Below are 13,850 nucleotides of genomic sequence, written 5' to 3'. Positions count from 1 at the left end.
AGTATCCAAGACCCAAATTTTTTTTTCGTATTTATCCAGCTTACCCATGATATGTACAAACCAATTTCGATTGTCTTATGTGTCCTGTACACTGGTAACGGGTCAGCGGGTGATGACTTAGAAAACTGTGATACTCTTGAAATAATGACATAAGATAGAGTGAAAACTTGAATGCGTCTTTTGACAGGAATAACAATGATGGTTAAGCAAGCTCAAAACAATAGTGATCACAAGGAACCACAACGGACACACAAGGAATGATTAATTTATGTTAACTTTTCGCGTAAAATCTTCATATTTCGGAATATTTAACGTTGTAAATCGTCCGTATTTTGTTTCCAATACAAATCCTTAAACGGGTTCAAATTCTCAGCGATTCCTCTGGATTCCTACCAAGATAAGTTATTCCTACCAAGATAAGTTATACAGTCCTCGGTAGTCAATTAAAATAGAGTTTCGCGAGCGTCAATGGTCTAGAGTCGTAACGTGATGGAGCCAACAGTGGAGAACATCCCAGAATTCAAAATTTGTGATTTTGTTCGGTTCGGACGTTAAGTTTTCATCCCAAGTGCATTTGTTAAAATGAATAGGAAAAAAAATTCGAACGGAAATCAGAATTAATTTAACGTCTGTATCTTTTGAGAAAAGGTCTCGTAAACGAGTCTCCACTGATTATAAATATTTAAGAAATGGTAAACACGTAAGCCCTAACTTAGCTGTTTCTCGAAGCTCAGTGTTTTCCTACTTGCCTTTTTTTTACTTGAAATTGGGGCGATCGAATATATATAATATACAGTAAAAGAACTTCAGCTGATGGAAATTTTAAATTTCTTATCTTAGGCTGTGGATACAAATTTATTAATGTAAACGTTTCTTTACAAGCTAGAGTTGCAAATTCGATTCCCGGGTTGACACACGCGCATGCGATAAACACCAAACCAAATAGGATCTTTTCTTTCTTTATTCCTTGTCCTATTCCTTAGGGCGTTATTATATCGAGGCGGTGAACAACGTTCGCGGGTCTTGGTTACTTTATCGAGGATTACAGTCTAACTTGTCTTCTATTCAAAACGATCTTGAACACACAGGGTCTTATCTTGAACTGAAACGCTAACTATAATTTTCTGTCTAAAAAGAACTAATCATGGGGGCGTCAACCTGACCAAAAAATATTTCGCAGCTTTTCTCGGAAGCGGTAACACTTAGCTTCAACGGAAGCAGTTACAATTAATGACTCTAAAAATATAAAAAATCGAGAACGAAATTTTTGTAGAGTTGCTTAACTGTTCATTTTTACGGAAACGACAGTCGAGATGGCAAAATTCATGTGAAGAGGAAGCCAACTGTGATTAAAGCCTTGAACGAGTCAAGATACTTTTTTTTCGTCACACAACCAGTGACATAACGTAAATATCATTCTTCTTGATACCTTTCCCAGTGTCACCGATGCCTTTCCCGATGCCTCCGTTGGTTAGGATAGCAGTAAAAAATATTGTTCCAGTCAAAGCCTTTGGAAAATTACTTAACTTTTTAATTAGTGAAGTATAACTTGGAAACATTTCGGCTTTAAAACACGATTGTTTTCTGCAAGTTACAAAACGTCAATATAATTCTTCTTGGTGCCTTTCGGGATGCCACCGATGCCTTTCCGATACCTCCATGGTTTATTACAGCAGTGAACTGAGATGTATGCACAATCAACATATTTGAAAAATTGCTTAACATGTTATTTAGCGAAGTAAACTTGATCGATGGCGCTGTTAACGAAATGTTTGGCTGGTTCGTAAGTAGTCGACCTGGTTTCGGTCGATCTGATTGATTGACAACACCTCTAGGGCAATACATATCATCGTCCCAAACCAGATGAGCCCATGACACGTCAGCGGAATCGTAGCGGGAGTCTTCTATTTTTGTGTGGGACTTCCCACACTTTGTCAACGCCCGCGAAATTTATTTCTTTATTTATTTGTCCACGAGAGAGAAGTGCTTGTCACGTGGTTTCTATTTGCGTTCAGTGAGCCATGAAGACTGGATTCCAGTCGGCGTTTTTTCATAGTGTATTGTACGGCGGCCATTTCTCTTCTCAGTCGTTGGGTTTTGGAGAACTTATTCGGAATTTCATGTTTGTTTCTTGGGGATTTTTGTTTCCAAGGTAAGGATAAGTCATTTCATATTTTCACGGGTTCTTTGCGTTCTTTAACTTTTCAATTTTGTTGTGGGAGCTTCACGATTAAGCTCTCACGAAAGGCGATTACGTTTGTACACCTGGTTTGTGTTCTTTCTTTCATAATCTGACGCGTTTGTTTCGTTATTTCTTCAGGTGTCTATAACAAAAGATTTTTTCACGTAAGTCAACACGCTGAAACGCGGCTTGTGTTCAGTGCAGGTTGCACAGGAGCTTTTACGCTCTCACAAGCCAACATTTATCGGCTTGGACCTTCGGTGCGGGTTGTGTCAGATTGAAAGGAGTCATTGTACTCTCGCAAGCCAACATTTGTCGGCTTGAATGTATTTGTGCGGGTTGCGCTTCAAAGAGTCTCAGGGTGTCTCAAAGTGTCTCACGAGTGTCTCAAAATGTCTCACGAGTGTCTCAAAGTGTCACAAACTGAAAGAAACTATTGTTTGCCTTGAACTGTCAAGAGTGTTATCTATTTTAATAAACTGAGTTTCTAGTTAGTTGGATTGTTGTTGTTGCTCGCTCAAGCACACAAGTAAATATGGGGATCTCCATTAACCAATTCCGTTCAAGGATTGGATCTCATGAAGATTTACATCCTGATTTTAGTGAAAACTATGACCTCTTTGATGATCTCAACATTTCATCAACATCGCTGAATAATGAACCACTGATATTGAATGAATTACCTGATTTTGATTTTCGTCAAATAGTCCAGACACCCGATAAAGAGCAAAAAGAATTTTTTTAACACATTTTACATCAGATTAAAACCTCAGAAACCCCTTTCTACTGCTTCCTCAGTGGAGGGGCTGGTGTTGGCAAATCGCATTTAACAAAAGCTTTGTATCAGGCAGTGCTTAAGTATTATAACACTAGAGCTGGTGATGATTTTCATCAGATCATAGTTATACTATTAGCTCCAACTGGTAAAGCTTAAGGGTGACACTCTTCATAGCACTCTGGCCATTCCTGCCAATCAATCACTGAGAAATTACAAACAGCTTGATTCAAGTAGACTAAACACTTTGAGAAGTCAATTGATTTTTGTTGATGAAATCTCAATGGTAGGAAATGGTATGTTTGCAATACAGCTAAACAATAGGCTTAAAGATATAAAAGGCTGTAGAGAGGATTTTGGAGGTGTGAGCATAATTGCTATTGGTGACTTATTCCAATTAGAATCTGTTATGGATGCTTATATTTTCAAAGACCTCAAAAATGTAGATTTATGCTGTTCTTTCTCCCAGTTTATGGCATAAACACTTTAAAATGTTTGAACTTAATGAAATCATGGGTCAAAGAGACAGCAAATTGTTTGTAGAATAACTTAAGTAATAGGTTGTGTAAAGGTAAACACACAATAGCTGACATTGCAAAACTTAAAGAGAGCTATACAAGAAGACATCAACAACCCAATAGATGCAGCTCACCTATTTATACAGAATGCTAAAGTAGATGAATTTAAACAAAGGGCCCATAATGCAGCCACAGGAAACAAATTCACAATAAATGCTCAAGATAGTGTTATTGGAGCTATCTCTCCAGAGCTAAGAAACAAAATACTAAGACAAATACCCAATGATCCAAGAAAAACAAAACAGTTAGCCTCAACCCTTTGTCTTGCTGAGGGTGAAAGAACACACCTTGTCATGAATGTACGAACCGAAGATGGCATGACAAATGGTGCTGGAAATGTTGTTAAACTAGTTCAGTTACATCAACAAACCAAACCATCTGGTATTGTATGGGTACAATTTGACCACTCAGATGTAGGTCAGAAAACAAGGAATGAAAAAAGACATTTGTATGTACAATGAATTGAACACACATGGACCCCAGTAAACCCTGTGACTACACAGTTTGCAGTAGGTAGAAACAGAACAGCACAAGTTGTTAGAAAACAATTTCCACTGCATCCCGCAGCAGCAAAAACAATTCACAGGTCACAAGGTGATACTGACAGTAGAATTGTTGTGGATTTTAGTACCAGAAATACTATTCCACACATACATTATATGGGACTCAGTAGAGTGACTGCTATAGAAGGCCTATATATTTCTGATTTGTGTGAAAGCAAGATTGCTGTTAGTCCAGATGGAGAGATTAAGAACAACTGCAAAACTTAAGCTTTGCATCTCCCTCTCCATGACATAACATTTTCCCTTCTTAAACTGTGTTATCTTAATGTAAGGTCCCTTCACAAACACATAGAAGATATACGTAAAGACTTAATTTATCTAAGTGCTGATATCAATATTTTCACAGAAACAAGATTTAATTCTCAAGATAATAATGACATGTATGACATTGCTGGTTATGTTCTCTTCAGTAATGATAACCTTAATTCCAGCAATGGATCAAGGTCTTATGGTGGTACAGCTGTGTACAGTAAAATCCCATACTTACCTGGATACCCCTATTGTCACAATATACATGGTGTTGAAATAACAGTAATTAAGTTAGCAAGGTTTGAGGATTGGACAATCATAGGGATATATCACTCCCCAAACGTGCCTGTAAGACAACTTTATGAAGCAATAACTGAGGTATTAAATAACATTTCACCAGACAACAATATCATTACTAGAGACTTTGATATAAATTGGCTTGTTGAAACAGACAGAAGACCTTTGTATAATTTACTAGTGAGGGATAACCACTACAAACAGTTCATATCAACTTATACAACTGACAACAACACAGTAATTGATCATATATATACAAATATATCTAACATTGATATACAAGCAGATGTTTTAGAAACATATTTCACAGATCATAAAGCTGTTTGGGCCTCATTTCACGGTGTCCTATGACAAATTACTTTATCATGATGTACACTGTTTTTAAGTTAAGAGAGCAACAAAAGAAAGCAGTAAATAGTTATGAAAAGAGTTGTTTCTCTTTTTTCAGAGGAATTTGTAATGAGAAACTTGCAAAACTATTAATAAGGAAATGCTGCTTATTCATTTGGTACCAGAACAGGCCTTTTAAAATTAAGTTTGAAGTCATCTTTCTAAGAGTTGTCCAGTTTAACAACCATTTACAAAAGACAAAAATAAACTACATAACACACAGTCCTGAAATTTCAGGGCAGCTCCTTTAGCATCTTGGCTAATTTCTAACTGCAACCTTTATTGACAACCCTGCATTAAACAATTATTCCACAGTTAAGTCTGCAACCCCTCCTGAAATACTCCAGGATACCAAAAAAAACAATAACAAGCAAACAAACATATTAGTGAAGTGAGCAAACAACCACATGCGTGACTTTCACGTAATATAAAATTCGTGATTGCAGCATTCCCACGTGCGTAAAGTGCTTGTAACTTACGGGAAACACACGCATGTTACACCAAAAAAAACCGCGTGTAGTACAAGAGGCCGATTACTCACAATTTCTCGTAGTTTTGAATTTCCCTTTTGTTTTTCAGAACACCCATATACCTGTACTTTTTTAGGAGCAACTTCAGAATACCCCGCAACTCATTTACATGTCATTGAATAAGAATAGCGTCTATTGTGTTATGCCTCGATCTTCAAAGCCTCCCGACACGTGTAAGTGATGCGGACCAAAGTTGCGGGGTATTCTGAAGTTTAGCCCTTTTTTACACCGATGCGATAGAAATTAATTGGAAAAACATTCCTTGAAATAGGAAGTCGTCCTGTATTTTCAGCGAAAAAGATTGTCAAGTGATCAAAACAACACCGGCCAGATTATAGTCACGTGCTCGGCAACGACTTGTGGAAAGCGATCATCTTTCATTCTTACCATCAAAACAGTCACGTTTGCATAGAAGAATAACAAAACGAAACGATTACAACGGAAAGACCCAAATTGGCGTAGAAAGAAATAATGCTGCAAATTACCATTTTTTATGTCATGTGTACATGTTTCCGTGGGAATTTCTGTGTCAACAGCTTGCTGTCACTCACAAACTCTTCGTGATTCTCGCTGGTCCTCGTTATGTTCAGCGCATGGACGATTCGAAGACGCTTCAAATTTGGTTTTTAAGTTGATCATAGCACTAATCTGAAACATTTGAAGTCCATTTCAATATAGTAAATGTCGAAACAGGCGTGTAAAGACAATAAATATCGCAACGATCAGTGCAATCATAATAGCGCCACGACTTTGGACTTACTTCTTCGGAAGGATAGATCTCGAGTTTGAAGCCGACTAATTACGACTAATTACGAAGAGTCCACGCTAATTTGCATATCGCAGAGCGCCCACAAGAACTCGTTTCTACGCTATCGTGTATCCACGAGTTAAAAAGTAGTAGCAGAAATTTTTTCAATTTTTTTTCAATGACTGTTACGAAAATATTTACTGCTCCAAGTATTTCCAGAATTGCCGTATAAACAAATAAATAGCCCAAGCCACCAAGAGGTAATTTATTTGTTGAAGACGATTACCAAACGTTCAAAAACACGCCAAAAAGCTTCCAGGGAGGGAAGGAAAGGCATATTGCTTGATAAAAGGAAAAGTTAATGCCCCAGATCCCTCCTGTCAATCTGTATTTGTTCAAATAATTCCCACACAAAAATTACTATTCAGACTGTTGATTCCAGGCCTAATATCACCCCTGTAGTACAGTTGACTCACGGTGAGCGACAGGTTTGCTTCCGCTCAAAAACCCCTTCCAAACACTTTGTCAATAAAATCCCACACAAGTACGCATTGCGGACCTATTTTTCTGCTCGTTTCCGGCGAATCAAGAGACCGTGACCTGTGTGACTGACGATAAAGCGTCGTGTTCTTCAATATTTTATTGCGAAAGTATTCTTCCCATAACTTGTATAAACTAATTTCTGTCTAGATCACATATTTAAGAAACAATCTAGCCTGTTATAAAGGCGTTAAAAGGAGGATCGACACTTAAATATGACCGGCCTAATAGTTTCGGTCGATGTTATCCTCTGACCTCGCTATCATCGACCAAAAGCAGATTCAGGTCAAAGATCATTTGCATAACTTTGCACTGTAAAATCTTTCGATTGGAACAAACATACAGTTCTTTTCTGTTTGTAATAAATTATCTTTATGTTTTATTTGACCATGATCTCTTGGTTTTTGTTCAACATCTTATTTGCTACTAATAAATATATTTGCCAAGGGGTGGTCCAGTTAATTTTTAACACTCATGCATTTATGTTTTGCGGCTCGCGGGTAAATATTGGCGGGAAATCTAAATATTTGGTAGAAGAACAAACATGGCTGATAACAGTACACCTTGGGCTTCAAGATGGACCGTACAGTTTGACCCTTATTCCGGATATGTTAACGATGAAAGCAGCGCTGACGAACTCATAAAACAGTACGAGATAACTACGACGACACGCTTGAGGATTTTCAAATTGCAGTAGGCTGGGTAAGTAAGCTCACATGTAAAGATTTACAAAACAAACCATACTGACAGTAAAGTAAAGTGAAGTATAACTTTATTAGACGCTATAGGTATTTAAAGCCAGGGGCGTGTGAGATCGTGTTATTAACGTGAAATATAGATAAATCAAAATAAAAAAAGGGATTTAACTTTTTTCCAATTATTGATATCTTAAGAATACATGTACACATCATTATTCTTCGGTTTACACTGGTCAGCTAGACTTTCAAAATTAAAATGTAATTAAAATTCAACTTAGCTTCAAGTGTCAATTTACTGTGAGCCTGCAGCAAGAGTTGGCAAGAAATGCTTAATTAATTAAGATTAAGCTTAAAGTGTCAAAACCCTACTCAGTGCTATTGACACACAGCTGCCAGCATCCCCATCCATTACACCAGTCCTTGGGCTACATCTGGGTGGGGCAGGCTTGATTTTCAGGCCCTCCATTTTAAGCACCCATGTGTATATATTTACGTATGTGTTTGTGTACATGTATCGTATTGCTAACTTAGCTCGGTTCCTCTTCTCACATAAAAACGTAGGAGTAAAAGAAAATGCAGATAAAAATGCTAAGAACCACTGCATACAATGGGCTGACTCACAGGAGATGACAGGATGCAGACTAAGTTTTGATGGCATCCCATTCCAAATTGTGGGGGTCAAGGTTTTAGAATGCCAAAATGGGCCAGACAGAAATAAGGCACTCAAAAGGAAGGAGGCTCAAAAGAGACTACAAAAAGATGTAAGCATGCATAATAATTAACTAAATAAGAATGTAAACAAGATGTTATTACTTAAGGACTACCAAAGAGGATATCATATATAGGGCATTACATAGTTATTGATTTACCTTCACCTATTTGCTCTTAAGCTAACAAGGTGGTAAGTCCCAACTGATTTTTCTGAGCAAGTTGGTGAGCACTCACCTCTCCCTCAGGGCTAATAGCATGCAATAATGTTTTCTTTTTTACCACTTGCAAGTAAAAGGATATATCACATTTTATTTGTAAAAATAAGCAAAGTCGCAAAAAAGGACCACTGTGACTGCAGTTTAAGGTAGGAATCAAGTACTATTTTAAAGGATACTTTTCATTACTTCTAAGTTTATTGATAACTTGACTATTCCCATATGACTGCTCTATCTAACAATCCAATAAATCTATTTGGTTTCAGAAGGAGAATGCTGATCACTGCTATAACAACACCAAACAGTGCTTTATAGTACAGGATACGAAGAAATGTGACTGTCCAGCAAAGTCCACCAAAGGAAAATAATAAAGTATCCTGAAAATAATAAAGGGGTAAGTTTCTAAAGAAACTGTGGTGCTGCGTCGGTGGGAGAGTATAGCAGGTAATTTAGTGTTAACAACTGGGTTGAAAACGTAAATTAGCCACCGTAAAGAGTAAAAAAGCTGACGTTTCAAGCGTTAGCCCTTCGTCAGAGCGATTAACGCTCGAAACGTCAGCTTTTTTACTCTTTACGGTGGCTAATTTACGTTTTCAACCCAGTTGTTAACACTAAATTACCTGCTATCCTGAAAATAAGGTCAGTTTATTTAAATTATTGAATAAGGGTTCAGGGGGCACTACCATTAACATGAATGATCACTAGCCCAATAAAGGGTGCTTAATCCCAATGGGCCTTGTGTTACATGTAGGTGAAGTGGACATATGATAAGACAACCTGGACATTTCGTTGTGCAGAATTGAAACAAATTTACCTGTAATGGAAACAGAGTGAATATTTTAGAAACCAATTTTTCAAAAATTATTTTAATTAAAACATTGTATCATTAGATTTCAGAGAACACAAAGAGTAGAAGGGAGACAATGTCAAAATTTCTGAGAACATCCCTAGAGTCAGAAAAGAAGCAAACAATAGCTACAGAGGAGCATATTTACATATTACTTCGTAAACCTACGGATCACTTATTTCACCCCATGGGGAGGGTAAGTACTTGGCCATCAATTAAATTTTTTTTGGAATCAGGAAACTGAAGTTTGGTGGGGGATTTAAGGTGACTTAACTTAACACAGATCATCAGTCTACTGTAGACTGTGCTGCTTCCACTGTCATGTGGAATATATATAAAGAATGAATAAAGATTATACATCACAACAAAAGACCAATTAAATGTACTACATGTACAACTTCTCTAAGCTACACAAGCAGTTATTCCTCAAACTCAAAGTCAAAACTATAATATCACAATTTTATCAGAGAGGGATTTCCACTGGCACTGTTTTAATGGAATGCTGTCATGGACTATTTAAATGGATTTTCTTTAAAAATACAGCGTTCAGTAATCTGTAATTATAACATTCTGTAACTATTGCTGAAAAACCCTACCAGAGGACTGCCTATAGTAATGTTGGTATAATTTGCATTATTATTAATTCAAAATATTTCCCTGTTTCTGATAGGTTAAAAACCACTCGCATATTTCATCATAACCAGCTGCTGTTGACCAAATTAAGAAAAAATTTTCAAATATTGAACCAATGACATCAAAAGCAGCCGGCTCCAGGTTATTGAACCGTTGACCAAGAAAACCTGGGGATGAGGTTGTGTAATTTTTTAAATGAATAAAAATTAATAATAAAGCAATTATTCTTTCTTTCTTGTTGTGTAATCAGACTGCTGGGCTACTTCAGCCTATTGATGAGACACTGGTTAAAAAAATTCATGAGCTTGTTGGAAATGGTGTTAATTGTGTTTCTGAAATGCAACGGCACCTGCATCATTATGTAAAGAAGGAACTTTTCACAGGCCAACAGCCTCCAGATCTAACCAACAGACGGTTCTTCCCAACAACCATGGATGTCAGGAACCACATGTATCGTGCCACAGTGGTATGCAGACATTCACAAATTGATCAAGAAAACCTTGACTTAAAAATCAAGAAGTGGAAAGAAGAAAGCCCAGATGATAATTTCTTTTTCAGGCCTTACTGCCTTACATACATACATACATACATACATTCTTTATTTGATAAGTAGGTTGTGTGAAAGGCAGCCAAAGGGCTGATGTGGACCTACTATACTAAATATTAAGAATTACATATATATAAAAATTGCAATAATAACTTAGAACTACTATATACAAATAAAATGGTGTTCACTAAGACTAACATATAAATCTAAAAGTAAATGAAATGGTCCTTTCTGTTGGCAACTACTGTTGCCTCTTTCTCAAATGAAAAATTGTCAATAGTCTTAACATGTTTACGTAAAATTTGTTTAAAAGAATAAAAACTTTCAGGTACTTTAACTAATCTATTTACAAAATTCCAAATAACAGGACCTCTGTATCGTAGGGAGTTCCTGCCGGTCTCTGATCTAAATCTAATGACATTAAATTGGTTAGGAACACGAGAAGATCTAGAAGAAACTCTTTTAGAAAACAGTTCACATATCGACTGGGTCGTTGTTCCAAAATATACTTTGTGCAAGAGAAACAGTACAGATTTTTTATAGAAGTAAGAGATGGGCAGCCAGTCGGATTTCATGAGACATGTGTCATCTGCCATCGTTGAGTCGAGGTTATTCACAATACGAGCTGCTCTTGCATGAATATGGTTTAGAGAGTTCAGTGCGGAAGGAGAACAATTTCCCCATACCGAAATTCCATACGTTACACTGGGGATAATTGTTTTAAAGTATATTTCCTCGAGAACCTTCTTCGGAAGGATTCTCATTCTCTTCAACGCTCCAACCTTCTGCGTAAAAGATTTCTTCACTGAGTCAATGTGCACAGACCATGTCAGCTTATTGTCAATTTTAACTCCAAGACAAGTGGTGTAATTAACCAGGTCGATATGGCCAGTGTTAAAGTGGAGGGGAGGTATAGGCCCAACAAAAGAGGTTTTACTTAGTATCATTGCTTCAGTTTTAATTGGGTGGATGGTTAGCTGATTCTTAATGCTCCACAGGAGAACTTGCTCCAATGATTTATTTAGTGACAACATAACCTGGTCAACATTTGGTCCAATACAGTAAACTGTAGTGTCATCTGCATACATGTATAGATCTCCCGAGTCGATGTGGTCAGGGAGATCATTAACATATATGGTGTAGAGCCGGGGGCCAAGAAGCGAGCCTTGAGGGACTCCATATCGCACATAGTCAGTGACCGACCTGCAATTATTAACTTCAGCAAATTGACATCTATCAGTAAGATAGCTCATTAGCCATTCATGAAGAGATCCTGATATTCCAATGGCGTGTAGTTTATGCGATAAAATATAATGGGGGACAGTGTCAAAAGCTTTCTGGAAGTCAATAAAGACTGCTCCAACTGTCAGACCATTGTCAATTGCTGTCTTCCATCCTTCAGTCATAGAGGTAAGCATTCCTTCAGTCGATAGTCCCTTGCTAAACCCCCACTGTTTACAGCTTTTTATGCCACAGCTGTTCAGATGGGTATCAATTATGTTGCAGATCTGGCTTTCGAGCAGCTTGCTGGGGATACTTAAAAGTGATATTGGCCTATAATTTGAAGCATCTGCTGGGTTTCCTTTTTTAAAGATTGCATTAACTTTTGCAATCTTCCATGTGTTAGGGAAGCTGGACTGAGCCATGCTGCTCTTGAAAACAGTTACAATGCCCTCTAGGGCGGATGTTCCTGCAATAGCTAAGCTACGAGAAGAGATGCCATCAGGACCAGATGCTTTGTTAATTTTAATTGTCTTGATATCAGTTTTGAGTTTGTTGATGTTGACCTCCAAGACCTGCACAGTGGGGGTAACTCTGTACATGAATTGATGGGGTTCATCAGCTTCGGGGAATTTTTCAGCTAGTTCCTTGCCAATATTTATGAAGTAAGAGTTAATCAGTTCAGCTTTCTCGTAGTCATTTGTGATTTCCTTATTTTCAGCATCTCTGAGGGGGCCAATATGTTTATTCTTAGGTTTTCCAGTGGCCTCGTTCACAGTTTTCCAGAAAGATTTTGAGTCCTTGGTCTCTGTAAATTTCTTTTTCCAATATTGAGCTTCAGCACGTCGTAGCATCTTAGATACTTTGTTCCTAGAGGATTTGTAATCAACCCAGAGTTTATTAGTAGCGGGTGTGCCATCACAGGCTTTCAGAAGTTTATATCTCTTATTCATCTCTTTCCGGATCTCACTGTTCATCCAAGGTAGTGAATTTTTTCTAACCTTGGCTTTACGTAAGGGAATGTGACTGCTTGCAATAACATTATACATGCAATTCCAAGCCCAAGTGATGTCATCCAAGTCCTCAAAGGTGGAACAGACCCACCAGGGAGCACTTTCCAGGTCATGTTTGAAGTCTTTCGGGTTTTCCAACACGTTCTTGAAGTTGTGGACATATTTAATAAAAGGCTTTGGATTCCTGATCTTCAGCTTGTAGATAACGTAGATGAATTTGTGATCAGCTATGCAATACTCAATCACATCAGACTTTGAGACCTTTGAGGTATTGATAGTCAAAATCAGATCGATCAAAGTGTTAGAATGTGCTGAGGTTCTTGTGGGTGCTTTTATGATGTTACAAAAGTTATAAGATTGTAAGATGCGTTTGAATTTCGCACCATTTCCATTAGTAGCAAGCTGATCTGAATTGAAGTCACCAGCGATCACAACATTCCTGCGAGACATCCAAATTGTACTCAATACTTGGTTGAATTCATCAAAGAAAGATGTAACGTCAGGAGGTCTATATACACAACCCACAAGTAATCTTTGCGAGTGAGCTTTCAATTCAATCCAGAGAGCTTCAATGCCGTCGTTGTCATATTTGGATATACGTACACAATCTAGGCTAATGTTAAAGTAAATAGCGACTCCGCCTCCTACTTTGTGTGACCTATCTCTTCTCAGAATTCGGTATCCATCGATGTTTACTTCGTTATCGCTTATATCTTGTGTCAGATGCGTTTCAGAAATGGTTAGGATATCCAGGTTGGTATGCTGTAAAAGTATTTTCACTTCGGGGAGGTTCTTACGGAGGCCTCGCACGTTCGAGTGACCGATGGATACTCCTTGCTTTCCATTGTCTCTCACCACGTGAAGTGCATCAAACAGAGGGGAAGCAGGCCCCGGGTTAGGACATATGTCGCCACATAGTTGTAAATATTCAAAGTTGAAGCTTGCATCGGAGTTGCTGTAGTAGTTGACTCTCGAATTCCTGAATCTGACTCGAGCTTTCCACACGAATCCAATATGGCGGATATTGAGTCGAAACAAAATGGATGATATCGGTTTCAAAAACCAATGATTATCCCAGCTTTGCTTGTTTACTTTGACGAGGCGCATATCTAA

The 13,850-nt window shown here is 37.7% G+C and overlaps 1 long non-coding RNA gene across 1 annotated transcript; it reads left to right on the top strand.

The window, feature by feature from the left end:
• Positions 1-2,029: 2,029 nt before the first annotated feature.
• On the top strand, positions 2,030-2,676 carry LOC136283120 (uncharacterized). Its single transcript, XR_010718565.1, has 2 exons — positions 2,030-2,152; positions 2,321-2,676. It is a non-coding gene; the product is annotated as an uncharacterized lncRNA (long non-coding RNA).
• Positions 2,677-13,850: the final 11,174 nt, after the last annotated feature.

This window comes from Pocillopora verrucosa, chromosome 8 (genome assembly GCF_036669915.1).
Source record: "Pocillopora verrucosa isolate sample1 chromosome 8, ASM3666991v2, whole genome shotgun sequence".
NCBI classification, from domain to species: Eukaryota; Metazoa; Cnidaria; class Anthozoa; order Scleractinia; family Pocilloporidae; genus Pocillopora; species Pocillopora verrucosa.
The sequence above is the reverse complement of the archived record's forward strand: the minus strand, read 5'-3'. Positions and strand labels throughout refer to the sequence as shown.